This window comes from Ailuropoda melanoleuca, chromosome 9, assembly GCF_002007445.2.
Source record: "Ailuropoda melanoleuca isolate Jingjing chromosome 9, ASM200744v2, whole genome shotgun sequence".
Lineage (NCBI taxonomy): Eukaryota > Metazoa > Chordata > Mammalia > Carnivora > Ursidae > Ailuropoda > Ailuropoda melanoleuca.
Window position 1 is genome coordinate 3,300,246 of NC_048226.1, and position 8,145 is coordinate 3,308,390.

An 8,145-nucleotide genomic window follows, 5' to 3' on the forward strand; every position below is an offset into this window, starting at 1 on the left:
CCGCCAGCCGCCGGCTCATGCCCGGGCCTCAGGCGCCCCCGGCCGGGCCGGGCCGGTCCTAAGCGGAGTCCGCGGCCCCCCTCCCGGCCCGCCGCCGCCTCGGTCCCGGGCCCCCCCTGCGCAGAACCCACGCCCAGCGGCGGACTCCTGAGCGCGCTCACCACGTGGACATCTGGCGGCCAGGGGCCACGAGCGACCGAGTAGGGTCCCCTCCAGGCCAGGTACCAGCAGCCACTTCATGGGAGATGGGCTTGTTTGAGCTGCCCAAACAATGGGGTGCCGCCCCCAGGGTTAAGGGTAAGGCGATGTCAAGACTGGGGACAGGGATGACTTTCCTTGTGGACTTCTGGAAGTGAAGAGAATTAAGACGCAGTGTTTGTCCCTGGCTTGGGCCTAATCTCAGAGGTATAAAGCCAGGGCCCAGGGTACAAAGCTCAGAAAGGCTGCCTTATGCCGCACCTAAGTGTGACCACGGGCATCATTTCCTTGGGTACCCATGTGTCAGCCACTGTGCTGAGCTCTTCGTGCGCAGTTAATCTTCACTTCGGGCTCAGTGGCGCTGGTTAAGATCATTATTCCCATTTCACAGTGAGGAAGCCGAGGCCCAGAGGAAGATACCTTGCACACAGTGAGTTGCAAAGCCAGGGTTGACACCGGTCTCCTCTTCTCTCTAAAGTTCCTCTGCTGTTCATCCCGGAAGCTGCGCTCCGGCCTGTTCTGTAGTTGCTACGTTGGGCTGGTGTCAGACTGTCTCCCCACTCCGTGTGAGACGGCTGGACTCTCGTGGTCAGATGAGCAGAGGACAGTGTGCCGGGGGCAGAGGACTCAGGGGGAGACGACTCAGTCCAGGGCAGGGATCGCTGGGCTGAACCTCCAAGATGGCACCTACCTACGGTTCTCCGTCATTCTGTTCGTATGAAGCCAAGCGAACAATGTTGTGAATACCGAACCTCTGAAAGACAGAGTTAGGTCCCTGCCAGCCCCTGGTCGCGTCTGTCAACCAATCAATACACAACCTCATTTTATCTCTGGTTCTCGTTAGAACATACATCATGGATCCATGAACATTGAACCCACGGCCACCAGCAGTACCACTCCTGCCCGAATGAAGCATATCCGGCCCGAGGATTTGCTCTGGAGGACATGTCACACTGAACCTCTGTTTAGGAGCACTGGCCAGCCCTCCAGCACTGCTTTGGGGGCCCTTTTAAACAGCGAAGTGACCAACAAAGAAGACAAAAACATAAAGAGTGCCACAGCATAGACCCTAAAAGGACACTTGCTCACAGGGTGACTGCTGACACCAGAAGGCAGAGGAGGGACCCCTCATTCCACCTTCACTGGGAACACGAGAGCAGGTGATTCACAATTTCTGCCCCTTTTCCAAATGAGCATGAACTGCAAGTATCGATTTGTGGAAAATAAATCTTAGGTGAATTCACAAACATGGAAGATGCAAATAACGAGGACCGAGCATTGGTGCTTCTCACCAGGGTGTCAGTAGGGGGATAACAACAACATTTCAGGACATCTACGGGGCACCAGGCTCTGCTCCAGGCTCCTCGCACGTATTGACTCAGTCATCACCAGCCTATGGGGTAGGCGTTGTTTTTATTCCATTTTGCAAATGAGGAGACTGATGTGGAAGGGTTGAACCACACATTCTTAGCAGCGAGAATGTGCCAGTTCTCACGTCATTCATAGTCTAAAACGAGCCCTGATGCTTCATGGAGCCTTTTGCAAGAAGCACATGAATATTCAAGATGAAATGGAGAATTCAAAGAGATATTATGTCCGTGCAGCTGGGGTGAGCTGAGTTGCCCGTGCCTGCAGTTCAGGGAAGCACCGAGAGTGCCTGTGGAGCAGAAGGTGGGCTGGCAGCACTAGAGGTGTTCTGCTCCGGGTGTAAGTGCCTCGGCAGGACTTCTGTCTCATTGCCCCGGGGCGCTCTTGATTCCTGAGCCAGCCTCCAGGGGGCGCCCTGCATCACGTGTGGAGGCCGGGCTGAGGCGCGCTCTCCCATGGGCTACGTCTCCTATCAGGCCAGCCCCTCAAGAAACAGTGGGTGGGCAGTGAAAAGGAGAGGAGCAGGCATCGCCTGCACCGAGGGCAGTTCCTTCCTGTTCCTCCAGCAGATCAAGCAATCCTGTTTGTGACGAAGGCACTGTGAATTAGCCATGAAGGGCAGACTCCACTTAGGGAGGGCTGGCTGGACCTCGCAGGCCCTGTGCCCGGGTTCCCAGCTAACTACCCCCATTAGGAGTCTCCTACCACTCTGCCCAAGTGTAGACCCAAAACTTTCCCTCAGTCACCCACCCACTTTCCCCTCTGCCCTGCACCCCCTCCACTCAGATCTGGCCAAAATGTTTCAACAAGACATTGTCAAAGAGGTGGGAGAAGATTGGGGAGTGGGAAGAACAGAAGAGAACGTACCCCCAAAAAGCCAATCTGTTGGATTGAGCCACTGGGTGCAGTGGGCCACCCAATCTATCTCTGAGGGTTCTGGCCCTAGACTGCCCCTTCCTCCCAATAGAATCCCTACCACCTGAAGACAAGGGCAGTGTTGTCAACCCTGAGAGGTCTAAGAAACCAAGTTCCACTTCCTCCCGAGGATCCATCTTCTTGAGTTCCGGTTTCCTTTACCAGGCACAAGATCTGCTTCTTCCCTGGAAGAGTTTTAGGGATCCCCACCTCTACTCCCAGCATGGCCTACTAACCCCCACCAGACAGGCAGACAAGCACAACAACGCAACATTTGTGTGGGAGGTGTGCACAGAGGACCGGGGAACTTACTATGGGTGACGCTGGTGTGGGAGTAGGTGTGTACTTTACCCTAAGAGAGGGAGGACATCCCTTCCGGGCATCAGCCTGAATTTGTTCTTGATACAGTTTTGCTCTTTCTGCTTGCAGGACCTGTGAGATGGGTGTGAGAAGCACGCCCAAGAAGATGACATTGGAGGCTCGGAGAGAAGTATTTGGGGGCGAATCCTATAGAGGTTGCAGTTGACTACAATAGGCACAAAGCCTACGCTCTCAGCCAAAGCCACCAGGAGATACGGGGCCGGGACTGCCAGGTGAGCACGGTGTCTTAGGGCTGTGAGATTGTCCAGAGGGTGCTCTTACAGACAAGAGAAAACTGTAAGGGAGTAGAGAGCAGGACAGGAAAGGGGGGAGAGCAGAGCAAGCCTGGGGCCCGGTGTCCCCTGTGCTTGATCCTTAGTGTCCCTGGAATAGGAGATTCACCACACACCTGCCCAGTCTTAAGGCAGCATCCACGTGCCAGTCCGTCCTCGCCTCCCCTAGAGTTGGGTGGTGGCGTGACCTCCCCGGCAACTCCTGTAAACCAAAGGCAGTGCTCCAGAGAAGCTCTCAGGCTTGAGGCCTTGGCAGCCATGCTCTCCTCAGCAGGGGGACGGGTGCACCTGCCGACACTGGGGGTCTGGACAGAGCGTACACACCGACAGCACCGACTCCACGTGGTGCTTCAGGTCTCCTTAGCCCCATATGGGAAACACGCTCAGCAAGTGTTTACAGTTTTCTGCCTGTCCGGGGTGGAGTCCTTCTTTGGAACAGAAATTTGTTTTATAAAATGTGTTCAAGTCTCCTGCTTCCTCAGCAAAAAGAGCCCTTGGGAAGAGGGGTGACGGGAGGCGGTTCTATGCGGTGAGGGGCTCTGGGCTTTGGCATACCCTCGCTCTTGGCTTCTCCTCTCATCCTGCCCCGAGATCCCCAGAGAACACCTCGGGGGGCCAGATGGGTGATCTCATGACTTCTCCGAGGGCCAGATGCATGATTTCAAGTCAGGAGCTTAGGAATTAGGATTACTGCGGCTCTGGGGCTCTGAGCCAATCAGAATCTCTGTCGGGAGGGTGGTGTTGGACAGACTTTTTCTAGAAAGTTTCAAATCCTTAGGGGTGGGATAAGGAGGGTTAGCGTCCCCTAGAGTGTTGGAAACAAACAGAACTGGGATCTGGTGACCTTCCATGCCCCAAACCAAGGCTGGTTCCCACGTGGCCTCTAGGACTAGGAAGGTGCTGACCTGGCTCGGATTTGTGTGATCTTATACTCTGATAATCTCACGTGTGCGCGCGCGCACACACACACACGCACATATGTCCAGATAGACTCTACTGAGGATAGGGAGCAAAACACAGATGCCCCAGGAAGAACGGATTTGCTAGTAGCTTTGAACCGTTTCACTCGGCCCCTGACAACCCTCATCTTCCCTTCAGAGGCACGAGGTGAGCGGGGAACACTGGAGCTCTCGTCAGGAAACCCAGCACTGTGGTCCAGGATTGGCCACAAATTGGGGGATTCTGGGCAAGTCACTTCACCTCTCTGAGCATCAGCTTTCCCTGCTACCTTGCGGGCAATATGTCTTTCCGGTGTAATGTCCAAAATTGTTTTTATACTCTGCTCGTATAATATAGCAACTCTCCACATAGAGCAACTTCTCGAGAATACCACTCAGCCATAGCAGTGTCTGCGGCTCTGACCCCGACCAGAACAGGAAAGGCCTCTGAGCACCCACCTGACGTCAGATTTAAGCATATTGCGTCTGAGCAAACACCTGGGTCTCACCCAGACGTTTGATTCTTTGTTTGCACATTGTTCCACCGTGTTTGTTCATCTGGCTTTCAAGAGTAACTTAGAGGGGCACCTGGGTGGCACAGCAGTTAACCGTCTGCCTTCAGCTCAGGGCGTGATCCTGGCGTTATGGGATCGAGCCCCACATCAGGCTCCTCTGCTATGAGCCTGCTTTCTTCCCCTCCCACTCCCCCTGCTTGTGTTCCCTCTCTTGCTGGCTGTCTCTATCTCTGTCAAATAAATAAATAAAATCTTTAAAAAAAAAAAAAGAGTAACTTAGAGGCTGTAAATTGGAAAGGAATAGAAAGCCTGCTAAGCAAAGGGATACTAGCAACATAAAGTCACTACAGGAGAACTGTAAAAGGCACAAGAGAAACAAAAACAAAAACAAAACAACACCACCATAGTCTGGGACAGTTTTATTCCCCTGAGAAGGCCTCAGAAAATCACCATGTCCTGGCACGGTACTGTGTCCATGTTCACGAATCCAGATTATTTATTGAATGCATTTGTACGTTAGTCTCTGTTCATGGATGGATCGAAGTCATGCTACATTTTAGGAGATCATTCACTCACAAAAGGGTTAATATTTAAGAAAAAGAAAACAAAGCCAAGCAAGATACATGCCTTCACCCTTTCACTCTCAGCTTCTGAAAAAATAGCATCTAGAACATCATCTCTGACAGCTCTAGGAGACAAAGATTTTATTCCGGGATTGATCAATTTGCACAAAAAAGGAACAGAGTGCAAAGTACTCTGTACACACTATTTTTTTTCTCTTCTCTTCCTGCTATTGTTTCGAGTTGTGATAGGAATTTATCCCCTGGTGTCACACCACACGTCACTTACCTGCCCCACAAAATGAGACCTGCCTGTTCAGTCGGCTTCCCCATATGTTCCTTACTCTGCCAGCTCGGCAATATTTGGGTTGGAAACACCTCTAAGGAATACTTGAAAAGTCTTTTTTCATATGTAAGTTCAACAAAAAAACATTTCTGTGTATTAGGTTTGCAAAACACACTTACTTAGGGATGGTTTTGTTAGCCCATTAGGTATTTTTTTTTAAAGATTTTATCTATTTATTTATTTGACAGAGAGAGCGCGCGCGTACAAGCAGGGGAGTCGGAGAGGGAGAAGCAGGCTCCCCACTGAGCAGGGAGCCAGATGTGGGGCTCGATCCCAGGACCTTGGGATCACGACCTGAGCCGAAGGCAGCCTCTTTAACCGACTGAGCCACCCAGGGGTCCCCACATTAGGCATTTTTAAAAAGATTTTATTTATTTATTTGAGAGGGAGAAGCAAACTCCGTGCTGAGCAGAGAGCCCGACACAAGGCTTGATCCCAGGACCCTGAGATCCTGACCTGAGCCAAAGGCAAATGCTTCACAAACTGAGCCACCCAGGTGCTCCTATTAGGCATTTTTATCCCTTCTTTACCAAGACCCAGGCAAAAATGTTCTATGGATGAGTGTGAAGAACCAATTTCTTTCAGATCCCAACCATCCACAATTGGCCAGCTTCAGATTCAAAGAAAAATTCAGTGCAGTGCAGTGAAATGCAATGTATATTAACTGACAATCGACTTTGTGCTAGGCATGGGCTAGGTCCTGGGAACACAATGGTGTGATAAGATATTACCTGTCCCTGAAGGAGCAAATGAGATAGAGCATGATAATGTTCCCGAGGTGTCAGAACAGGGAGCTATAAAAGAATTGGGTAGGATGGCAATTAATTCGGTCATGGGGGTGTTAGAGATTCTTAGGAGAAGTGATGTTTCAGTTGAGAGCTAACTTTTAAGTACAGGCTTGGGATCTTCTTCCTTAAAATAAAATCAGAAAGCTACTCTCCAATGAAAACCAATCTACTAGAATATTTAGTATATTTAGAATATACTATTTAGAATAATATAAATGGCTGGGGTGGGGGTCAGATCTAGGAAAGAATAAGTAAATTCGTCACATGTTCTAGAACAAATCCTATCTGACCACCTAGCACACATGTGAATTCTGCATGCCTCTTCAGACTAATAAGGAATTGAGGGAACATTGTAGAGTATCTGCAGTGGACATATCCTAGTGGGGCCCCCCAGTGATCGCTGTCTCCTGGTACTCACACCACTGTGTAATCCCCTCTCCTTGAGTGTGGACAGGATCTGTGACTTACTTCTAGCAATAAAATATAACAAAGGTCTCTCCTCAGTGCTGACTGCAGAGGTGGCAGCCATTTCCTGCTTGGCATCCTGGCCACCCTCAGACCTCTGTTGAAGCCCATGATCATTAAAAAGAGGACCAAGAAATTCAGCCAGCACCTGTCAGACCCCTGTGTCAAAATTAAGCACAACTGGCAGAACCCCAAAGGCATTGATCATAGGGTACATACAAGACTCAAGGGTCAGATCTTAATGCCCAACACTGGTTACAGGAGCAACAAGGAAACAGGGCACATGCTTCCCAGTAGCTTCTGGAAATTCCTAATCCACAGCATCAAGGAGCTGAAGTGCTGCTGCTGTGCAACAAATCTTACCGGGCAAAGATTGCTCACAATGTCTCCTCCAAGAACCACAGAACCGCAGTGGAAAGAGCAGCCCAGCTGGCCATCAGAGTCAGCAAGCCCAATGCCAGGCTGTGCAGCAAAGAAAATGAATAGACAACTGGTGCGCACATCATAATTGTGTTGATAAAACCATAAAACTACACACACACAAAGAATTTTCAAAGGCAATGGGACAGCCCTTCTTTGATTATGTTATATAACATAACTTCCCTCTTGCCAGGAGACTTTCTCCCTTGTTTGATAGGATGAAGGGAGCCAATAATAGAGAGACCCATGTGGCAAGGCACTAAGGATCTCCAGCAGACAGCCAGCAAAAAAACTGAATTCTGCCATCAAGCACATGAACTTGGCCATGCATCCTTCCTCAGTCAAGCCTCAGATGAGACCTCAGCCCTGGCTGACACTTTAACTGCAGTCTTGTGAAAGACCCTGAAACAGAGGATCCAGGTTAGCCATGCCTGGATTTCTGAAACACAGAAGCTGCAAGATACTCAATGTCTGAACGTGTGTTGTTTTAGCCACCAGGTTTATGATACTTTGTTACATAATAGCATAATTAATACATTGTCAACAACTTTATTACAGTAAAAACAATTAAGGGGGAGCCTGGGTGACTCAGTCAGTTAAGCATCCAACTCTTGATTTCAGCTCAGGTCATTATCTCAGGGTTGTGGGATTGAGACCTGCGTTGGGCTGGGTGTTGAGCCTGCTTTAGATTCTCTCTGTCCCTCTCCCTCTGCTCCCCCTCCACCACTTGCATTCTTTCTCCCTCTCTCTAAAAAAAAAAAAAAGAGAGAGAGAGAGAGAATTAAGAAATAGTTCATCTGTTATTTCTGTTACTTGTTCGTCTCATTTCTCTTTTCCAATATGTTCTCAGTGGTATCGGCCATGAAGTGGGTTGGATATCACATCAGATCCAGAACTAGAGAGATGGATGCTTATTGACTTAGAACCAACCATCTAAACACAACTTCTTTTTATCACACAGGGAGATATGAAAATCTAT

The 8,145-nt window shown here is 49.9% G+C and overlaps 1 pseudogene; it reads left to right on the top strand.

Moving 5' to 3' along the window:
• The first annotated feature begins 3,658 nt into the window (after positions 1-3,658).
• LOC109490693 lies at positions 3,659-7,274 on the top strand (annotated as a pseudogene).
• Positions 7,275-8,145: the final 871 nt, after the last annotated feature.